Here is a 22,932-nt window from a genome sequence, read left to right as displayed (position 1 = left end):
CGGGGCGCCGGGGCGCGGGGTTCACCTGCTAGCGCTCCGCGGCGCGCTCTCCTCCGCTCGTCCGCCGGCCGTCCTGCCTCCACTCCGCGGCGCGCTCGTTGCGGTCGCCGGCTCTCGCTTCGCCTTTTATATTTTTTTAAGCCTTTCTTTTTTTTTTTTCCAAAAAAAAGAGAAATATTTAGCTGTATATATATTTTTCCTCCGCCTTCTTCTCGCCCGGGGTTGCTGCTCGGAGGGAGGAAACCAAACAAAGGCTAAAAAGCGAAAAAGAGGGGGGGGAATCAAAAAGCCCCCGTGCCTTCTCCCCTCCGCTCCCCTAGGAGTACATCTCCTCCTCTCAGCCTTCCCCTCTCAGAGAGAAACTTTTCCTTTTCTTCTTCCTTTAAGGCTTTATGTGTGGGTATATTTTCCTTTTTTTCTGCCTCTCTCTGTCTTTCTCTCCTCGGTTCCTCGATCTCCTTTTGCTCTTTTATTTGCAAGTTTTGTTGGTGTCCTAAGAAAACTTCCTGTGATGATGATGGTGGTGATGGTGGTGATGATGCATTTCTCAAAGTTGTGCTGTTGCTGGAGCACTTTGTCCCCTTTGAAACAAGAGTCCTGTCGGAGCCTTCTTGCTAGAGTCACGCTCTGGATAAGACATTTTTTTTCTCTCTACCTTTCCTTTAGGCGGTCGGAAAAAAAAAAAGAAGTAAAAAAGATTTTTAAAAAGTTGAAATTTCTCGTTACCTCGCGAATTGTTTCTTTCCCTCTCCCGCTCGCTCTCTCGCTTGGTTTGTTGTCTTTTTTTTTTTTTTTTGGTGTTTGTTTTGCTTTTTATTTTAATTCCAGCAGTTGGTCGAGGGAGGAGGCGGAGGAGGAGCGCCTTGGTGGAGAGGTGTGTGTATGTGTGTGTGCATATATGGTATCCTTTATACACTAACTCCAGCGGGGAAGTTGGCTGCCGGGCTGGCAGCGCGTACTGGCGGTGCCGGAGTCCCGCCGCTCGCCTCTCCCCGCCTCCCTCTCCCGGGCCGTGCCCGCGCCCGCGCCCTCCCTCCTCCCGTCCGTGCGTGTGTCCCTCCCTCCCGCCGCCCGCGCCGCCACCGCCCGGCCCTGCCGCGAGGAAGCGGCCGCGCCGCCCCCGCCGATTGGCTGCGCGCCCCGTGACGGACAGCCCGCGCCGGCCGCGCGGCCCCCCTTCCGGCCGTTCCGATTGGCTGCCTTTTAATTTAGGCAAAGCGGTGTCGGAGATGGAAGTTGCCCCCCTCTTCCCTCCATCCTTCCTCCCTTCTCCCCTTCCTTCTTCCTCCTCCCTCCGCCTTTTAACTCTTCCTGCTCGGCGGACACACACACCTCGGATCTCTCCCGCCGCCGCCTCTCGGGCAGGGGCGAGAGCGGGCGGTAATAATTAATAACAACAGTAATAACGACAATAATAACGACGCCGGAGCCGGGCGGGGGTCGGAAGGGCGTTTGTGTGGAGGTGCCGCTGCCATGCACACCCACCCGCCTCCCCCGCCGGCAGTGCTCGCACCGGCGCTCAGAGCTGCCCCCCCCCCCGGTGCTCGGCCCCGCAGGCGCCCGCCCCTCGCCCGCTCCCCCCTCCCTTGGTCCGCCCCCGCGCCCCCCGCCTTCCCCCGCCCCCCTTAACTCTTTCCGTTGGACGAGAAATAATACAGCATTTCATGCCGCGGGGCTGGTTCCCTTCGAGTAGACCGCGGCGGGCAGGGCAAGCCCGGCCGGGGCTCCCCTCGTCACCTCCCCCGCCGACGGGGCGGCCCTTCGCCCGCGGTCTACTCGAAGGGAACCAGCCCCGCGGCATGAAATGCTGTATTATTTCTCGTCCAACGGAAAGAGTTAAGGGGGGCGGGGGAAGGCGGGAGGCGCGGGGGAGAGATGCGACCGAGCGGAAACGCTGCGCGCAGGCAACCTCAGTGAACCACAAAAAAAGAGAAAGTGGCAACAAAAACAAGGGCAAATTGAACGCTCCTCGGGGACTGCCGGTGCAATAACAGCGCTCGGACAGGGAGGGGACACGGCGCTGCCAGTGACCGCCGTGCCGTCCCATGCGCGCTCCCCGGGTGGCGGGGACACGCGCGAGGGAAACGCGCGGTGCGGGCATGGGAATGGGGAACGTCGCCCCCCCGCCCGGCCCTACCCGCCTCGCTCCCCTCCTCCGCACGCCCGGGGGGGCGGTGAGCTGCGTCCCGCTGGCAGCGCCCTCCGCGCCGCCCCGCTCCCGCCGCGCTCGGCAGCCGGTGCTCGGGGCTCCTTGCAGCCCCCGGCTGGCACAGCACGAAATACCATGGTAGGTCGGGTTAGAAAAAACATTCAAGTGAAGCGTGCGCATCTGAAGGGCGCTGGTATCTAAACACCAAACATAATGATTTTATGTATACATATATATACACACACATATATATATGTATGTATATATATTTGTTCCCATGCGTCCTCCAAAGGTTTCTTTTTAATATATAAAAGATCCAACACAGATTTCATTGAATAAATCTGAGATCTCCAGGTGCAGACGTTTGAATAGTCAGTGCCAGAACCCCATGTTTTCCTTTCCAGCCGATTTTGCTTGGATCAGGCTCAAAAACCGAGTGAGTCTCGTGGTTTTGTTTACACTGAATGGGGAGGATAGGAACGGTGCCATGGGGCCGTCTTTCATTAATATACAGTGAGGATTTTGTCTAAATTACTGCTATGAATTTCACAGTACATGCTTTCAAAAGCCGTCTCAGGTGGCCTGATGAAACGTGATAGCGCCTCTGCAAACAGATCTACTTTCTTAATAAAAAAGGAAGGTGGGGGGTGGAGAAATCCCCTCAAAATAAAAAAAATTGTACACCCATATAACAGCGACAACAAAAAATAAAGCTTGAAATGGAGTAATGTCGTTTATTTAAAAAAAAATATCCCAACAAAAACCAAACAACCAACTTCGTTCCCCAACTCTTCCCACCCCCTCCCTTGCAGAGTGAGATTGTTTTGTCTGGAAAAAAATCCAAAGTATAACAAGGGGAGAACAGTTAGTGCTGATTTTCATTTGCATAAATTTTCATATATTTTGGTGAAAATAATAGACTAGTGGAGAGCGGGGCTTAGTGGAGTCAGTGCAAAGGAAAATCTTAACATGGATCGTTTCGCTGGAGTTGAGAACATGCTTTTTTCCCCCTGTCACCTTATTAAAATCAAAAATTAAAAAAATTTCTCTAAATCCTGGAAGTATGATCGGTAAGTGTTTTACGTTTTTTTATCTACTTTTGTTTGCTTTAAAGTCTTCTGGATATATATTTTCAAGAGCTTAGGACAAGACAGGGAAACCTATGGCAACTGCCTGGAAGGAAACAGGCTGGAAAAAAAAAGGGAAAGGGAAAGGAAAACAAAAATCCCAACAGCAACAAAAAGCACCTTAGTGAAATATTACATAAAAAGCATGGATTCATTCCAAAGCTCAAGGCAGCAAAGCAATTCTTCAGCGCTGGAAAGTCTTTCTGGTTACTACTTCACTTTTCTGGGCACTGTTAATTATTGTAACACCAGGACTCGGGGAGGCGAGGGGGAACGTGGGGGGCAGCGAGGAAAGCTCTCGAAAATATTACAGATTTGTAAAGGGGAGCCGAGGCAGAGATGCAGGCTGTTTTCAAACGCTGGTTCGCGGGGGGGCGGGGGGGTCGCCTGGCGAGCGGGGAGGGGGCTCGGCCGGTGCGGCAGGCGGGAGAGGGGCCGGGGCCGGGCCAGGGAGCGGGGTACCCGAGCACCTGTCGGCGCAAGGACGGGCGCGGGGGGAGGCAGGGGAAGGTGCGGAGTGGCGATGCACGCAGAGGGTTAATATTGTAACTAGGGAACAGACGGTTAAGCACAACATCTAGAGCTCTGTAGTGAAAGTCCATCAGAAAGAGTATAATCAATCAAAACTAACCAGGACATCCCTTCATTTTATTCTCCAAGGAGATTGGGGCTGGAGGATTACAGACCAGATTTCACTTTGTTTCTCTCTCCTGACAGTCTTGCCTGTCTCTCTGCTTTCCTCGAATCCCGTCCAATTGAGAGGTGTAGTCTAATGATCTGAAACTCTTCTATAGCGTTTAGGTCAGTGTGATAAATAATGTGATAAATAATGTAGGGTTAAATTAATAGGCCAGATACTGCTCCTGAAAACTTTATCGAGGCTTAAATATGCCATTATGTGACTTTAATTATTTTAATTTTACTGTGTTATTTGCATATTTTTTTCTTTCCCCCCTCTGTTGCTGCTCTTTTGGACACACAGTAGCTGGTGATCATTGTAATTTCCTAGAATTAGTTACTTCTTTGGAAACGGTCGATAGCCAAATCAATAAAATGGCTTGTAAAACTAGGGAGGTATAGGTTTCAGTTTGGGAGGGGGAGGAAGAATCGCTCATTTTCCACTTCTTGTTGACGTGCCCAGCGTCTCTTTTGACTGGGGTTAACTCTGTGTGCTCCATCGGAACAGATGCCGTATAGAGCTGCTCCCTCAAGATCATTTGTTTCCTTGATGGGGGAACATTTCTGAGCAGAACATATTGGTTGCCATAGAGAAAGAAATAAAAGGAAGAACACTAGTCACATTAAGCTATATGTTTGTGCACTGGGCTTTAGATAAAAGGACCCCAGTTCAAGCCAGAGAGAACGGGGCCAAACCAGAGCTTCTTAGCTTCACTAAAACTAGCTTTATTTTGTTTTGGACTTTTACGGTTGAAACATGTAAGCTAATTTTATTGGCTGTAGTTAATTTTATACGATTCGGCTTGTGAGCAAAATCAACTTCGGCCGAGCTCCGCCGGGCGCCGGCCACCCGCCAGGGGGCGTCCTGCAGCGCCGCCGCCCGTCGGGCCCGTCCCGGCCCCTCACGGCCCCGCGGCGGAGGCGCAGCGGGCACCTCCGGGCACCTCCGGGCACCTCCGGTCCCTGCGCTCACCCCCGGGCACCCCTGGTCCCTGCGCTCACCCCCGGGCTCCCCCGGTCCCTGCGCTCACCCCTGGGCTCCCCTGGTCCCTGCGCTCACCCTCGGGCTCCCCCGGGCCCTGCGCTCACCCTCGGGCTCCCCCCGGTCCCTGCGCTCACCTCCGGGCTTCCCCGGGCCCCACAGTCCGGCACAGCCCCGCCACCGGGACACCCCGTCCGGGGGAGACAGCCCCAGAACTCCCGAGACCGACGAGGCGGCGCGCAGGGGGAGAGGAGCGGGGAGCCGCGGATTCAGAGCCCGCCCCGAAAGTGTCCCCGTCGGTTGCGGTACCTCCGACGGACCCGGGGCCTGTGAGGGAGGGAGAGCGGTAATTAAACACAGGCACGGGCACGCGGCTCGGGGTAACCTGGGGTGCCGCACTTTTTTTTTTTTCATGTCCGAATAAGGCGCTTAAACCTCTGGAGATGCAATAAAACTACTCTTTTTTTTTAACATAATTTAATATTTAATCGCAGCATTAAACCTGGAAAAGTGGCTTCTTCTCTCTCTCTCTTCTTTTTTTTTTTCTTTTCCCTTTTTTCCTCCTCCCCTCCTCAAGCTGGCCACTCCTCCCCCCCCGCATCCCTTCCTGACTTATCTGTCTGCGGGAGCCAGCGGCAGAGGCAGCGCCGGACTCCTCCCGCCCTGCCCGCACACCGGGCACAAGTTGTCGCCGTCCGGGACACTCGCAGACGTGATCCTCAACTAAAAACAACAGCATCCACGGCGACCACAGCTTAGCTCTACACAGCTTGGCTCCCTTCCCGAGCACGTGTACTCTCAGCCCTGTGCCCCTTTTCTCTGCTTTCCTCCCCAAGTGGTTGCAAGAAAGGATGGAAGTGATAAATTTAGGGGAGTTTTTTGTTTGGTTTGTTTTTGTTTTTGTTTTGTTTTGTTTTTTTTTGTATTATTCCTGCTTATACACGTCTGTTTCTCACTCCCGTCCGCCGGCAGGACGCTGGGCAGGGGCGGATTCGCGTGGCTGCAGCATCCTTTAACGCACCTGCAAGGGGAATGTCTCAGGCAGCCCCCGGACGGGGAGGGGGGAACTGCTGCCACGGGGTGGGGGGCTTGAAGCCACTTTGTTTCCCCGCGCTGGAGCCCCAGCACTCTCCGTGTGACTGGGAAAGTTTTATTCCTTGCCTCCGTGAAGAAAAGACCAATTGGAACCCTGGAAATCACACAGCCCATAAATATGATAGAACCTGGCAAGATGATCTGCCCGCCTAAAAGCCTAACGCAAACACGCACACCCCAAAAAAAAAAAAATCAAAGAAGAGAGACAGAGGGACACAAAAGTAATCAAAGAGAGAAAACGACCGACAAGAAATTACATTTTTCATTTAAAGTGTTCGCGGGTCTTCATTTGGAAAACGGAGTCAAGTCTCCGTGCGTAGAGACCTTGAGGGAAAAGGGTTGAGATATTTACATGAACAAAACTTTCCACCTACCGCGTTTGGCGCAGTAAGCACTAGCAATATTCCAGACTAGTAAAACACATTCCAGAGCGCAGTTCTCTTCAGAAATGTGGTGGCTTGCTTGAGATTTGCCGTAGTTTAGTGAACATTTCTCTCACCTCTGAAGGGTTTTGGAGTTGAAAGACCACAGCAAAGCTCAGCATCCTGGGGTCGGGATTGAGCGGATTTCCCTCCAGCTTTCCTCTGTCCCCCCTCCCCCCAACCCTCCAAACGTAACCTGCGTTATATTTTAAACAAAACAGGAGTTAGCAGCTCGGCTGTTCTGCTGTATGCCCGCACTAGTTAGCAGCAGCAGCAGTCTGCGAGATACCGCAAGCGAAGTGAAAAACGAAGGCTAAAACGAGCAACAAGTTAATTCGATAAAACTTAAACTTTGCTGGCTGCCTTAGGAAGAGTCTGGTCCGGCCAAGATTGTTGGCTTCATGCTTGCAGCGGCACCCCAATTGTAAGAGTGCTACAGAGAGCATTTTTTTCACACCCTTCTTTTAATAAATGCCTATTTGTCCGAATGGACGCCTTTGGAAAATGGGTGTAGACGCAATACTGTCTTGGAGGTAGGGAAATGAAAGTGTTTACCGTATTTAGTATTCATTTACTTATAGTGGGAAATGATTAGGTATGTACTAATATAACCGTGGAGACCAACTGCCTAATTAGCATTTACAAATTAAAATGTTAAACATAAAGACATATTCCGTATACAGTCTGCTATATGTAAAACACATTCGTGCATAATACGGCAGTCAGCTGCAAACGTGAAGTTGACTGGCTTCCAGATATGTAGCGTTCTTGGCTAACGTGAGCTGCTCTGGGTTTTTCAAGCTTACCCACGCTGTAGTTCATAGTTCTTATGACCACCTTGATAGCTGCACTAGGGGTATTACACTAACCAATCTGGAGAAAATAGGAAAATACAAAGATTACTTTTAAAGTCTGACGATAAAAACGATAAACACAATAGGCAGGCAGATCATTTATCCGTACCTTTTATTCTGAAGGCTTCACTCGGAACCTTATTTATTGTTTTGAGCATAACAAAGCATTTCGGGTTCTGTAATAAATTAGGACAATAATACAGAACTGCACATGCAAAGCAAGATAGCTTTTAAAATAGGGGTCCTTTCTTTCTCAGCTGCATAATTTTGATATTACCCAATGTGTCGTGCTCAGGGTTCACCTCACACAGACTGTAATGAGAGTTGCTAAATGAATGGAACAATCTATCTTTTGACTTGAGCTCAACGTAGACATATTACATATGATGGAAACCTAATGCTCCCACCGATGTTAAAATCAGGGGGATATATAGTTCCCATCCAGACCCTTGAACATGTAGATTTTTATTTATCAGAATAATTGTGCATGTAGCGACATAAAAAGGGGATTTACAAGTTGGAGTCTTTTAAAAGAGACTGTGAAAACCTTAGCCCTGCTTTTATTAGACATGATATCATTCCGATTTGCGTGCTTGCCATCTCAATGGCTTTTCACATGTAAAAAAAAAAAGATCCATATGCATTACATAGATTTTCTTTTACGCACATAAGGACTGGCAGTCTCTTAGTGGATAAGAGGGTGAATAATTGTGATACACCAGAAAACAGTTCGTGCAGTTTGGCAGCTCTGGTTATTATTATTAGATTTTTTGACATTTGAACTTGTCTATTGTCTAAGGAGCTCAGTGCAGATTGCAGTAGGTCAACCTTAAGGCTGCTCTTTTTGGCATTGCACACAAACATGCACACGCTGTCTGTTCTCCTTGTGTGAATGCAGCAGCTACAGTTTTATCGTGCCTTTTTTTTTTTTTTAATGCACATCTATTTATATTTATCTAATCCGCTTGGGGTTTTCACGGTCGTGTGATTAGTTTGTACATGCCTTCATTTTACACCCATTCCTCCAATCTATATATTTGCCTGATGTTGGATACTTTTAAGTACTTTACAGCAGTATAATTCCAGCATCCCGACGTTTGATAAAAGGGACTTCAGTAGCCCTGGGATTAAATGACATATTTCCCTGCAGCTTCGCTCAACTCCATCATGACTCCTACATTCAAAAGTTAACGTTATTCATCATCTCCTTGCATTTATTTCCTCCTCCCCTCTCTAAATTCAGCCCCACCACCCTACTTCTGAAACGATTTCTTGCCGCCTGCTAGGAGCTGGCGGGGGGGGGGGGAGGAGAAGTGTGGGGGGCGGAGGCTGGGACCCGAAAGCCCGGCAGGGAGCCCGCAGCCACTCCGCGTCCCCGGGGGTGGCCCCCGCTCCGCCGGCCTTTCCGCGGTCGCGGAGCGGGCCGCGGCCACGCGAGGTCCCGAAAACGCCCTCCCGGGCGGGGCGACGGGAAAGAAGGATGCTTCAAAGAAGGAAAATGCGAAATAGGGATGAATCACTTCAGGGTGGGATGGAGAAGGGGAGCGGGTAAACTGGATCAAACCCGGTAGGAGAGTCAGTTTGCACTGGGAAAATCTAGAGATTGTGTCTAAATAACTTTTCCCAGGAGTAATTTGCACCTCTTGATCTTTCTTCTCTCGTTTGGTTAGTGCTGTTTTCTCATCTACCAGGGTGAAGGCACTCAGGCCGAACGACAGTCCATCTCTTCTTCTAGCAGTCTGTCATTTAAAAATGTATCTATATGCGTGTATAAGTGTGCAGATATATAGGTATACTTACATCCAGGCGTGTACAGAAGCATATGCATCTGGATTTGTTCCCCTCTTCACTCCCCTTTCCCTCTTTAACAAGTGCCTGATAACGCATTTAAGGCTTGTTATTTGAACTCTCAGATCAGCATGCAGAAATGTAATTGCAACGTTTTTCATCAGAAAGAAAAGAAGGAGGAAAGGGGGAGGAATTCCCCCCCAACCCCTCACACCCTCACGCACAGACATCCAGTGCTCGGTAATCGCTGAGTCATCGTATTGGGGGTCAGTGGGTAAACACGAAGGAGAGAGAGAGCAGCAGCTTATTAAAAACCTCGGCACAAACCTCATCCCTCCTCATCTCCAGCCTGGAGATCCCTCCCCTCCTTCTTCCCCTGGATTTATTAATCCAGACTTGAAATAAAGTGGTCAAAGTGCGGCCAGAGCCCTTTTTTGAGGCTGGATGTCCTCCTCATGTGCAGTGGGACCCGCTTTGTTCTGGAGGGGTGAAGGAAAGAAATTCAGCATTAAACGGTTATTTGGGCTGCCGATGATGTGTGTCGTTTTATGAGGGAGAGGGGAGAAGGAGGAAAGGGGGAAACACTGGCCAGTTCACTTAAGGATGCAAAGAAAGGGAGAGCTTTCTCCAGGGCTGGGCTCTGATCTGGGCATGTTTATTCCTGTTTAAACGCTATTGTTCCTGTCAGCCTTTGACACAAACAGAAGGGGCGGGGGAAAGGGGGGGGTGCGTTGAGGGGGGTGGCTGGAACAAAGCTGCTCAAACCCCAGCAACCCCCAAAGGTGGAGGAATACTTTCTTTTCTTCCCTTTAAAAATGTATGACCAGACTTTCTGTTTGAGGTCGTTTTCTGGGTCCCCCCACTCTCCCTGTGAACTGAGCAGAGTGTCTGGCAGTGATTCACTTACCAGGGCCCGTTTAGACAGGCACATGTCCCCCCAGGTGGGTGCCAGGGAGCCTTGCAAGGACAGCTTCTTGGGCCTATGGCCTGCCAGCGGTTTGAAGGAGAAGACTTAAAATCGGTTTGCAGCAAGGCCTGCAGTGGGAAACAAAGAGGCAGAAATGTTGGGAGCCCGAGGAGAGCCTGAAATACAGAGAAACATCGAGCTTCCCAGAGATGTTTCAGCTTCTCAGCGGGGGACAGAGCAGGATCCTTTTTGGACTGCCTCTGTGCATTTGAGGGCTGGACTGTACAGCCCACACTGAATCAGAGGCATTGTGTGTAAATAAATAAGTGCACATTGTTTTGAAATGCTGCTATTGTATTTGGGGTTGGGGGGAGGAGAGGGTAATATTTTGTGTGTGTGTATATGTACTGGCCTGTGTGCTTTCAAAAGGTGAGTGCAGATTGCAATAGTTGCTGCTCTGTTTTTGTTTGTCAAACAGGGCCCATCTCTCGGGAGAGGGGCATGTGGCGGATCCCAGCCCAGGATTACATTAATCAAAGCATTATTTCCCCAGGGATGTGCAGCACAAATGATAGTAAATCCTAATAAAATTGGATCGCTGAGAAATTGAACGCTTAAAGTAATCTGCTCTGCCTGATAAAAACTTCAAATTTATAAGATATGCATCCCCACCCCCAAACACCTTATGTATCATCACTATGTGTGTATTATACGTCTATCTGTAGGAGAGAAATCACTGCTCAGTTTAGCAGGCCCGTCACTATTGCATGTATACATAGATATAAATGTGTGTGTATGTACATGCACACATATATTGCACACACACACACAGTCATAAAATAAGCTAAAATCTATATGCACATAACAATAATGACTATGGCTAATATTTTAAGGACTTTACATGCAACACCTTTGCTGTGGCAGGTGTTGTAAAAGGCTTGGACAGCAATACACACAGTTGTGTACCAGCACTGTAATCTTGCCTGGGGACTCAATTCTCTCTTGCTTTTTACTGATGCTCACCATGGGCCTCCATGATGGCACCTGTAATCTCAGCCCACCAAGAGCAGCTTTACTTTTTAAATATGAGACCACAGGAGAGGTAGGAAAGGAATTTAAAAAAAAATAAAATAAGTGAACATGAGTATTTGAAGCCTTTGAGGGGATGAGCTTCAGAAGGAAATTGCCTTGGACCAGGTGGGCATAGTTGAAGGAAGGAAAGGTGTTCCCAGGCCAGTTATTTTGCCTCAGACATGCAGCATGCTGCACGCAGTCTCTCAGTGCAGGGCTAGACCACCACCTCCTCTGCCCCTTGGCATGGGCCAGCAGAGGCCAGGGTATCTACTGGCCATTCACGAGCTTCAGACTCTGAGTCTCAGCTACTTCCTTTCTGCAGAAGGAAAGTTTATTTATAATCGCAGCCATAGGACATGACAATAGGCTCAAAGAGACCCACTGTCCAGCAGGAGAAAAAAAAAGTCTTTCCCCCCCTCTTCCCACTCAAAGACTGCTGTGCTTCCAAATGTGAAAGGGGCAGAAGGCATTTCCACTCACCTAGCTGAAACCCTTTGAAAGGCTGTGAGCCTCCCCGACGTTATAAATGCCGATCATTCCTCCTACCCCCGCCGTCCCGGGACCCCTTACCCCTGTGGGAGTCAGCCATGCTGCGGGCCCCCATTCGGGACAGGTCCTGCCCGCTGCCCTGAGGCCGACGTGTCCCGTACGCTTCTCTCTGTCCCCGTCTTTTCTGACATCTCTAGGCAGACCGAAGGTGACTTAGCCCTTCCCCTAGCGTGGGGCTTTCCCGCCCCGTCCCTGCCCCGGGGGCTTGCAGAGAAGGGCGGGCGGAGGTGGCCTCGACCCCGTAGCGCCCCGCACCCTGCCCCGGCCTGCCGGTGTCTTTCCCCACTGCCTGTAGAGAGGGAGGCGGCGGGGGTGAGCTGAGCCCTCTCCCAGCCCCGAAATGACGCAGCCCCTGCTCCAGCATCGTCTCCCGTTTGGGCTGGCTCCATTTCAGGAGCTCCGTCTCCCCCCACCCCCTTCTTCCCAGTCTTCCTCCTTCCTCCTCCTCCTCGCCTCACCGTCACTCTCAACCAACACCCCCCTTTCCCCCCCCGCCTCGCTCCCGCTTCCCCCCGCCGCCCCAAACTCCTTCCTAAGGACCGTGGGATGCTGGTGAGCTCTGGTGAGAGTTGCCGGTCTCCAATTCCAAACGGGGAGCCACCGGGAGCGGTGAGGCAGCCGTGCCGGGGGAGAGTGGTCGGGGGGATAGGGAGGCAATGAAGGAAGGAGGCGGGGGGGCGCATCCACGCACACCCCCTCTCCCCCCATTTGGCGCACCCCCTGCTCCCGGGAAGGTGCAGCCCCCGCGCCCCGCCCGGCCCGGCGCTGTCAGCGCACCGGCGGCTCCGCGACCTCCGACGGGGCTCCCGCCGCGCCCCGCACGACTCCCCTCATCCTCCCCCACGCGTGTGCGGAGCGTGCAGGGACACACTCACCTCGCCACTGACGGTCCCTCTTTTCCTTTATTCCCCTTCTTTTCCTATCCCTTCCCCCCCGCAAAAGAACCCCCCCAAAAGCCCAAATATTTGCCCCCCCTTTGCCCCCCCCCCCCGGGTTCCCCCCCCCCCCCCACTTCTTTTATCCCCCCCTCCACCGCCGCCCAGACCGACCCTTCTACCCCACTCCCCCGGAACCCGGGTGCAACCGGATGACAAAAATCAAAGCTGGATCCAATTTACCCCAGTTGTCTTCCTTTGAACATTCGTAAGGTAGGTATGGTGGCATGCTGCGCTCCCACTCCCCATGTGCTCAGTGAGGTGCCTTCCTCTCCACCCTCTCTCCCCCTCCCCCCCACACCGCTCTCTATTCCTTAATTGGCTCTATCTTGATGTGCACTTGTTTTGTTTAGCCTATTTTACCATTGCGGACGAGATAGGCAGAAAAAGGAGCGTTTGACTTGGTATGTCTCTCTGATTTTTTTTTTGTTCCTCCCCCTTCCCCTTTCGAGGTTAATTTGCATTCGAAGTCTAATTCATATTTCAAAATCCTGGCATTTGAGGACTGTATAGGAACAGGGTATTCATTTCTATTTTTGAGGAGGAGCCTTTCCTGCATTTGCTCCTCTCTGTATAATTTCATTGTGTTCACAAGTGACAGGGATTTGCATCAGTTATTTTGCAATTTATTTTTTAAAAGAGTTGGATCAAATTTAAGGAAAAAAATCTTATTTTTAAAATTGCCAAGGGAGTAAATACTGGGCATTATAAAAGGAACATACATTATTAACAATGTTGCAAACTTAAAGTTTAAGGCACAGACTATGTATTCCGATAAACATATTAATCTGCATTCCTTGGAGTTGCATTTCTGAGTCCTGAACATCCGATTTTGATGACAGTCAGAGAAAGTCAACTATACAAATACTGTGGTGTATTTATAGTTCCACACATTTATTTACAGGTGATTTTACTGCTGTTTGCTACTCTTGCTCCTGCGCTTTGTAATTATTTCACTCCTGCAAGGCATTTCATAGGATTAGATGCTGCTTTACTCATTAAAGATTTTTGGCCTATCCAGCTGTAACTTTCATCCACAACTCTGGAAATAGTTATGTGGCCACGTGGGCTTTATGGAAAGATTATAAAAGATATGTGGATATAAACCAATCTTTTTATACATCCATGTATCTTTCAGTTCTTTGGATATGATGAAGAATCTCTCTACATTTAGGCCTTTATGGGTCCTTTAAGGACTTCTTTCACATATTTTATTTGTATCTATAGAATGAATTTTCTTTATGTATGTAGGGATTACATGAATGGCATATGTTGCATAATATGTATATGAGGCCTTTCAAGTATTTCTGCACACACACAAATTTATTTTTGACAAATGTATATGTGTGTGTACATGCATGTTTATACATGTGTGTGATGAAAAACATGCTGGAAGAGAAACTGCCCAAAATAAAAAATGTTCATAAAGGAAAAGCTGTTAAAGTAGTTCACTGGCAGTTTGCATCTGGTACTTTGCAAAAGTCACTTAAGTTGCAGACTTTAAATACATTTATATACCCCCATTTCAGCATAAAAATTTCTCTGCATGTATTTGTCCTTCTATAACTAAGTGGGGCTATGAATTATGCCTAAAAAGATGCCACTGATATAAAAAACTTGTAAAATAGTAATGAAATATGGAATTTTATATAATGCCAACAACCGTAGCATGGTTCTTGGCATAAGCAGTTTAGTGCAATTTCATTTGTCTGAACCAGAATGATATTACAAAGTGAATTAATAGAACATTAGTACTGAAAAAAAGAAACACTTCTTCCTTTGAAATATGAAGTGCCACTAACTTGAGATGAAACCTGAAAGTCAGTGAATAATATATGGGAAATATTAATATTTTAAATGTATCATATTTAAAATTGCTATGAACTTAAACAAGGTTTCACATCAAGAAAAAACAAGTAATTCATTTTAGGTTCCAATTTTATATGCAACATTTTACAAACGAAGCACTTCACTAAAGAAGGGAAGTCAGGTATGTAAGCATATTTTGTAATTTTGCACATGAAATACAGTCATTATGGAATATGAATTTAACTTGGAAAATGATAAGAATATTTATTTTATTTTTTCTACTGTGCTGCAAGGAAAACATTTTTAAGTAGCTGATTGAGGAGATGAAATGAACTGATATGACCCATAATACCCACATGGGCTTTTATAACTTGTGAAACCACACCACAACAGCACCTTTATAAAAATTATGAAGTCAAGTAATGCAGTCATATTTTATATTTAGAATGGGAGTTGATATGATTCAACCTAATGTTGTAAAGAGTGAGCCCTCTGGCACTTGGCATTACATTATTTTAAAATTACTCCTGCAAGGAAAGTTAGTAGAAAGAGGGTAGCAGTGTTGAAGCCCAACACTGAAGCCCAGGGGCAAATTGGGGTGCCACTGCCTGCCCTGCCACTGGTTTAAGTGGGGACAAAGTTTCACCCTTGGTTCTCTCCTTAGTTCAAAGTCTGTTGGCTCCAATGTTTCAATGCCCTGCTCCAATGAGCAGGTACAGCTCAGCCTCTGGAAGCCAAACCTGTGCTCCTTAAGATGGGCCAAATTCTCCTTTTCACTTTCATTGAAGCCACTTGGAGTTTTTTCTGGTTGGAATGATACGTAGGATATGTATGACTGGGCATTTTGAGCAATTGGGGAAAAAAAACCCTACCCAAACCCAAACATGTCTTTGCATCAATGGAAAGTGTTGGATGTGTCTGAAAGGGCAATTGTGTGTTCTGGGAAAGAGTAAGTCTGCCATGACTCTAAGTGCCTATGAACTGCCTTATGGAAGGACAGCAAAGTCTGTTTAGTCCATAGCCTGGTTCCCACCTACTTAGCTGCTCCCACTAGGAGCTAGTTGCAGGTGCCACAGAAGAAGACAGGTTGGTGGTGGAGAAAAGGGGACATGGTTGTCACTTGCTACACAAGCAGATCTCTTTCTGGACAATTTCACCCAAAGCCCTGGGACATTTGCTATGGTTCTCTCAATTATCTCCCAATAATTTCAGTAGCTTGTATTTTCATTACAAATGCCCAGTGTCCTTTGGAAACTCGCTACAGATATTTTAAATTCAGAATAACTGTGATGGGAAAAAATCATGCTTTTCCTTTTTATTCAGTTTTACCACAATCACAGTTTGTTTAAATATACATTTCTCTGCTGTGAAATAACCTTTCTTTCCACATTTACACCCATGTGCACAATGCTAACTCATAGCAGAAAAAAACATTTTAGAACACTGTGCCATGCTTATAGGATAATTATTAATCTTGCCAGAATAAAAAGCATGCTAAAAGTATTCCATACAAAGGTTTGTGCCTTAACGTTTTTGAAAATTTTTTTTAAGGTAATCAGAGATGTCATAACAGAGGGAGAAACCAGACGATATATAGCACGTAGTAAAAGTATATGACTCCTACAGGACTATTTAGAAATACACAAAGCTTATTTTTTCTCCTTTTGGTTAGTAGACTACTTGAGGAAAAGGTATGTTTTTATTTTTATTCCTACTTGTGTCTGTGAAGACAATGGGAAACTATAATTTCCAGATTTTAGTAGCTATAAATGGTATAAAAATAAGGAAGAGAGATGTTAATGATACATATCTGGAGGGATAAATACACAATAATCATGCACTCTGATAGCAGAAAGAATAATTATTTGACTATAAAACCAATGCTAAATACAAGCAGAATAATATTGTTCTAGTGAGAAATATAGCAACTAAAATGATACAACAAAAAGACACTTTTGAAGCTCCCTGTATGCTTAGAACTTTTCCAGTTGAATATTCCTTTTTAATGTTTTGTGACCACTGAGATATAGTTAGTGAACAAGCCAGTCAAAACTTTTCTTTGTTTTCCTACCCCATATCTACAAATCCAAAAATGCAACCTGTAGCAATTCCACTTGATATTAGGAAGATGATTTTCCTATTTGTTGCTTGGGTTTTGCTTGAAACTTGATTTTGCATACTCTGACTCATGTGCTGAAATTTCTGGGGCATGCAGCAGTGTTTGTAGGGTCATCCACTTATTTTGTGTGGGAGGGCCAGCTTTTTCATACTGGGGATTCATTCAGGCACAGGAAAGGGATACTGCAGGATAGGGACTATTTTTCAAGAGCATTGGGCATTTACCCTCTCATTTGACTTCAGTGAGAATTCTGAAAACTCAGTATTAAAAAAAATGTGCCCATTTTTCTTTAGAAAGTAAAATGTGGACATAGAAATCTGATAAATTTCTTTTATCTCTGGTTGAAAAAAAAAGGTAAAATGCTATAGCTGGAAATGTCTCTTTTTATCTTTGTATAGGTTTCGCGTCAGCCCTTTGAGTATAAAGCACAAACCTACCTTTCCCCATGTGATAACTGTTTACTTTGCCTTTTTGTTCTGAGGTAGAAAAAATGATTAAACCACTAATGCCCCCCAAACCCCAGACAGAAATAATAGAAATTATTCTTCATTACTCAATTAAGAAAATAAGAAATTTGGAATCTGCGTAGGGTGAATTATGATTTTATATGCTGCTGATTTGACTTTTTGAAATTAGTATCTTCGTACTGATCTCTTGCATATATTTTTATTACTGTTAGGAAAGAATAAGATGCACATTTCAAAGACCTGTTAGAGGGACAGCTTTTTGAACTGTGACACGCTGAAGCCTAGGAAAAATATAGAAAATGTTTTGAGGAGCAATCATTATCTGGGGAGAGGAGAGTATCCATAGATGCCTCTCTGCCAGTGAACCCTGTAGCAGCTCATGTGCACTTGGGGCTATGGATTTCTCTTCATAAAAGGAGTAGCAGGAGAACCAAAACACGACTGGTTATTGATCTAAGTTCCCTCAGTGCAACACTATCAAGTTTTGGGATCAATTTTGGCTGGATGGTGTCAAGCTGCAAGTGGGAAAGAGGTCCAATCGAAAGCGCTTTGCTCCACCAGTGTCCACACTCGGAAAAATTTCTTCGTCTGCAAGTGGTGGTTGAAGCCATGACCCATGACCCTTCTCCCAGCAAAACCCAGGACAAGCTGGCCCCATGGCTCCCAGCCGGACTTGTGGTCCCTGGGGTGGGAGGGCTGCGCGACTTTTTTGTGTGGAACCCACAAGGCTCTCCTCTGCATCCTGATGTCAGTTTTCCTTTGGTTTCATCTCTAACCTCTCTGTTAGGTTTCTTTAATTTTAAATCCTGGCTTCGTCTAGAAACGATTGGGCTGCGCTCAGCACCGCCTGTCTTGATAGGTTTGAAATTCCTGGGAAACCTCAATACTGGCACTTTCTAAACACAGTGAGAAAAGCACAGTGGAATATTAATGGGTGAAGCACATTTTAAAGGGGCAACACCACTTTGTAATTTTCGTCTGTTAAAATATATCGGTCAGGGGCAGCTTGGGGGAGTTGCTGCAAAGCCACAAGTGTTCTTCACAATTTGGAGCTTCTGTGTTTTGATTTTTTTTTTTTGCTGCCACTATGAAAGATCCCTGGAGACAATGGGGCTGTGACACTGAGGAACAGGTTATCCTCATTGCGCAGGGAGCACCATAAAAAACACAGAACGGAGACAGAATAAAATACATCTCCCAACCCCCCTTCCCAGTTTCTCTATTTTCTGCTGTTACAGTAGTTATGTTACATCAGCAGTGGGTAAAAAGGAAAAAACCAAACAGATGGAAATGTGTGTCTAAACTGACAGAGCCTCTGTAAATTTTAAGAACTATCTCAAGGAAAATAATAATAATAGTAATAATAATAATAATCAAATAACAACAGTAATAATAATAATAGACATTCTACACTGTTATGGATTTTATTTATTTAAACACAAATTTATGGAGCTGGCCACACACTAAAAATTGGAGAGTTTGGTACTGCAGTTGCTTTGGTGTATTTTTCAGCATTGTAATGGGCTACAGGGAGACAAAGGAGAATATGGCAGTTGGTATTTAGATTTGGGTGACATTTTTGCTTATTTTAACTCTCTCTTTAAAAAATTTATTTTTCTTCTATCATGCTATTGAATTGCAGCAGATATTGATATAGAAAAGCTGGAATTATTTAATAACCAAAATTAGAAGTGATTTTTGTAATATATTTCTCATTAACAACCTCTTGACTGATAAGGAATCCTGAGGTCCAGGCTAAACTCACCCACGGTGAGAAAGAGTGAGATGATAGATGGACATATTTCTCACCTTCAAAACAGGTTTCTTTAGAAAGCAGTAGAAAGCAAACCCTTTCATAGAGCATTAAAAGGCAAGCTCAAACATGACACTGATGTCACACCTTTCATGGTACTTTTTTTTTCAGGAGTCTGCCCCTGATTTTAGTCCAAAGGAGCTGCTCTTTGAAATGGCTTGTCCAGCTTTGGCGTTTGCCTGCTGAGGAAGAGGTATGCCCTTTGTCCCTCACCTGCAGATGGCTTGGATGCTTTTACTTTCCTGAAGCGAGCACTTCCCAGTGGGCTGCGTTCAGAAAGTGCTTTTCATAGCAGTAATACAGAACCAAGTTACAAAAGAATATTAATCCAATACATTCCAAAATTCAAATATGTGTGATTAATAAGCATTATTATCTATAAATAAGGCTCTAATGATACTTTGGCAGTGTTGTAAACACAAGAATCAGAAGCAATTATTGTCATTATTGTTCTGCAAGTACTTTCCATGAATACCAAACGGATATTACTGTCCAGCTCCTCGGCACATAGAAATCCTGTAAAGAAACAGTTGTCAGTCAGTAAGGCCTGGCTGGCTGCTGTTAACTACATTTTTCTAAAATGCGGTGTACCTAAAGACAAGGCCCTTGAGTTATCGAGAGTAGGATGGTTGATTAAAAAAATTATTCTTTGTCTTTTGCAACCCCCCAAATGATGTTAAATAAAGGCTATGATAAAGTTTTCACATTCTATGAGAAGAACTGTTTGTGCGATGGCTGTGATTAAAAAGGGAAATGGATTCTCTGACAAAAAACCTGCCTTTCTTTATGTGAAACCCACAAAAGTGAGAAGGTTCCAGCTAAAAGGTGGTGTGTAAATAATGACACTCCCCAGCTGTACGAGGTAGCCCATTGCTAGTTTTCAAGGACATGGGATGAAAGGGGCATTCAAGTCTCATCACATTTACCTCTCCCCAGTTTGTACAGGTTCCACAGACTGGAGTCACATTGTCGGCCAGGTCGCGCTCTCTGTGACACCCCCACTTGCCTGCCTTTGGCAGTCTCACCTTCCTCAGCAAACCTTGCTGCTTTAGACGGCGCCAGCCAACAGCAGCATTTTGTGGTGGGTGTCATGTTGTTCTTCAGATGCCAGGGTGTCATCGCGAGCGGGAACAGTGTGGGTCTGACTCTCTGAATATGCAGAAAGAAAAAGTAAAAAAAACCCCAACCAAACCCCAAACAGTAAGCTTTACTTTCCAAATACGTTCAATTCTTCTTTCCTCTCCTCGATATTTGGGGCGTGCAGCACCCTATACCATGTGGTTTAACATTTTGTTCTCTATTTGTAGGTCAACATTTCCATGATTAAACTTCATCCTTTATTCAGCCTGTTCTGGCTAGGCTTTGCAGCACATGTGATATAAGCTGTTTTCACAGCTAGTAGGCCAAATCTTACTCTGAATAAGGGAGCCAAACATATGTGACTGAGTCAGACACTTAAAGCAACTCCCTGGTAAATGGGAGATAACTCCAGGTGCAGTGATGAACACTGAGAACCAAAAAAGTGAGAAGGGTGGCCAGCATTCCTCTGTACAGGAAAAGAGATATTCTATGCACACAGGCAGTGAAATCATAACCCTGCCCAAATTTTGTTCTCCCACATTTGCCTAAGGATACAAAGCCCTCTTCACTGGAGTTACTGGAATCTTTCCATTCGGGGTCAGGACAGCCTGGAGTAGGCTCAGCTGCAGCCAGGCATGGGACAGGTTGTGCAGGAGGGGGACATGGTGGGAGGAAGTGAGGCCCTTCCTGTGCAGCATGCACAAGGAAGTTGCTGGGGGAACATGAAACACTTTGCACATGGCATTGCGTTTCTTTCAGTTGCCCTCTTTTCATCACCTTTACCTGTCTCATTTACTGACCGAGGTTGGTGGCTCTTCTTTTGCCTCGGGGCAGGTATCAGTTGCTTTAAGTCCATGGGGTTGGACTGGGTGACCTCTCTGCATAAATTTCTGGAAATGCTGGCCACCCAGAGGGAGAGTTACCCAACCCAATAATCCTTGGTGCAGAGGATTTGTGTTGAAGGACTCTCTTTCTGGCTGTGTGCTTTGTTACCATCATCTGGTAGCTGTTAAGACTTGTCAGGCACAAACAGAAGAGCCAAGGGAGTAGATGGGCATCATAAATAATCCAGACCTCCTGTGTGGTTGCTGTGTGACATTCCTGCCTTCACCAGGGCTGGACTGGTCTGGGATGTCAGGTTGCTACACAGCAAGTACCGGAGTTGACTAGAGTGAATAGCAAAGGAGAACTCCTGCAGTAAGTCCAGAGAGGACATGTTTTTCTCAAATGGACATGGCTGTACCCATAATATTGCAGAGAGGGGACTGTGCTTCATGTCTCTAATTTGGTATTGAACTGTAGCATCACAGAGGGGAGTTGGCAACGAACTGTATCCCACAGGAACAAGCCTTCCAGAGTTCCACTTGGGCTGCCTCCCTCAGCTAAAGGAAATACAGGCAACGTAGATAGCAGGATTTTCAGTGACTTTTGCTTTTGTCTTTTTTTTTTTCATGGCACCCCTTCTTCAGCTTTTGTACATTTGCTTTGGTTTTTTCAATAGCTTTTTTTCATTTAGGAAAAAAATGTATCCATCCAAAAATAAATCAAATCTGTTTTCTCGATCTTCAGTGGATAAACTCAAATAATGATTATTGTGGCTGTGTGAGTACTGTACTATCCACAGTTTAGAAAGTCCTGTCCTGATAACACACACAGGATGAAATGTATGCACTAGTCTGGGGCTTTGAGGACTGGCCTTATGGTTGGGCAAATCCCTCGGCATGCATGTGGGCATCTGATCAGCTTCTCTGCTATTGCATTGGGAAGAAAAGGCGGCTACAAGAAGTTACTGAGGACTTAATAGAGGGCAGGTGCCTTCAATGCTTGTCATGAGGTTAGGGGATGCTGCCCTGAACGAGGCACAGAAGTAGATGATTTGGTCTGGTGTGCCTGGTGACATGAAACAGTGCAAGGCAGGGGGAGGATGAATTGCACACTCCTGGAAAGCAATAGGGAGAGTAGCATGATTTTGCCCTCACTGGAATGAAAGTTAATCCAGAATACACTGGAATAAATCCCTACGTGCATCAAAGATACATTGGTGTCAAATGAGTGGAAAGGAGAGGGGAATTGAGGCCAACTAAGATCTGCCGATAGGGTCAAGTGGCCTCCCTGTCCTTGGGTCTACCTTTTGGAAACACAAACTGCACCTCAGTTTCACTTTTAAAAATGAGCCAAATCCTAATGTGTACAAAAAGCAAGAGGAGTGGAAGAAGATGGGGAAGTTCTGTGATGAGAGTGAGAGAGAATCACAGCATGGTACAGTGATGTGAAGTTGAGGAAAAGAAAATTAAGATTTTTCTATCTATTTTTTTAGACAAAAGAGGTTAAGTTACTGTTTTCTTATGCTTAAATAACAGTCTCCCTCTTCCATGGTATAAAAGATCTTGGGACCGTACAGGAATGAATTAAGACTGTGGTACCAGACATAATTTCAAGTTAATAAAGAGACAGTATGTTTTGTATTATCTTTTCTTTTGTTTCTGATTGTCTTTTTTGGGGGGTTGATATCACTGTAAGTAAATACATTTGTCTTTTGTTTCACTTTCCCCTGGTGACCTATTTCATTTAATTAGAAGGAATTGTATAATAGGAAATGAGCATCATCACACTGGGCTCCATCCAAAGCCTATGAAATCATCAGGAACCTTTCCTGGGCTCTTCACTAGCACTAGGTCCAGCCTAGCAGAAAAAAGAGGCTATTTCCACCCTATCTGGAAGAATGTGTGCTGCCAGAATAAAAATATAATAGTCCTCATTTTAAGGTCTGGCCCAGATACTAAGGAAAGATTTTGCTACTGCATATACCTCTCTGTGCCACATGTTTCACATCTGCGGCAGCACGTTAAAGGATAAAGGTTCCTAAAACTTTAACTTGAATATACATATAAAAAGAAGATACAAATTAAGGAAAAGATAAAAGATATTGATGGAAGTAGAGGAGATGCTCTTTAACATGCATATTATTGACTCAATAGATTGTTATGGCTTCAGAGCTATTAGGGTCTGCTGTGTCAATGTGTACTTAGGGACTGCTTAATATGCAGATGGTTGACATGACAGACTGGAGCCATTACAGTCTAT

At 46.0% G+C, this 22,932-nt stretch overlaps 2 long non-coding RNA genes across 18 annotated transcripts in view; one reads left to right on the top strand and one right to left on the bottom strand.

The window, feature by feature from the left end:
* Positions 1 to 2,845: 2,845 nt before the first annotated feature.
* The window catches only part of LOC113963633, a 41,145-nt gene continuing 21,058 nt past the window's right edge, over positions 2,846 to 22,932 (top strand). For 2 of the 12 annotated variants that reach the window (XR_003532889.1, XR_003532882.1), the window contains exons 1-3: positions 12,056 to 12,234; positions 12,669 to 12,773; positions 18,880 to 18,961. This is a non-coding gene — a long non-coding RNA (uncharacterized LOC113963633). Of the gene's footprint in view, positions 3,220 to 12,055; positions 12,235 to 12,668; positions 12,774 to 12,911; positions 12,965 to 18,879; positions 18,962 to 22,932 lie in introns of those variants that run through there. The other 10 variants (XR_003532892.1, XR_003532886.1, XR_003532884.1 and 7 more) reach the window with 7 other exon arrangements.
* Positions 5,409 to 12,856, bottom strand: LOC113963634. Of its 6 annotated transcripts, XR_003532898.1 has the most exons (6): positions 12,744 to 12,856; positions 10,003 to 10,130; positions 9,108 to 9,182; positions 7,417 to 8,481; positions 6,406 to 7,326; positions 5,409 to 6,188 (listed from the first exon to the last, which is right to left on the bottom strand). It is a non-coding gene; the product is annotated as an uncharacterized LOC113963634 (long non-coding RNA). The 6 variants fall into 6 exon arrangements; XR_003532897.1 differs by having other exon boundaries at positions 7,417 to 7,483; positions 9,108 to 10,130; XR_003532893.1 differs by having other exon boundaries at positions 6,406 to 8,481.

The sequence above is a fragment of the Neopelma chrysocephalum genome, unplaced genomic scaffold (genome assembly GCF_003984885.1).
Source record: "Neopelma chrysocephalum unplaced genomic scaffold, ASM398488v2 Primary Assembly neopelma1_25, whole genome shotgun sequence".
Lineage (NCBI taxonomy): Eukaryota > Metazoa > Chordata > Aves > Passeriformes > Pipridae > Neopelma > Neopelma chrysocephalum.
The sequence above is the reverse complement of the archived record's forward strand: the minus strand, read 5'-3'. Positions and strand labels throughout refer to the sequence as shown.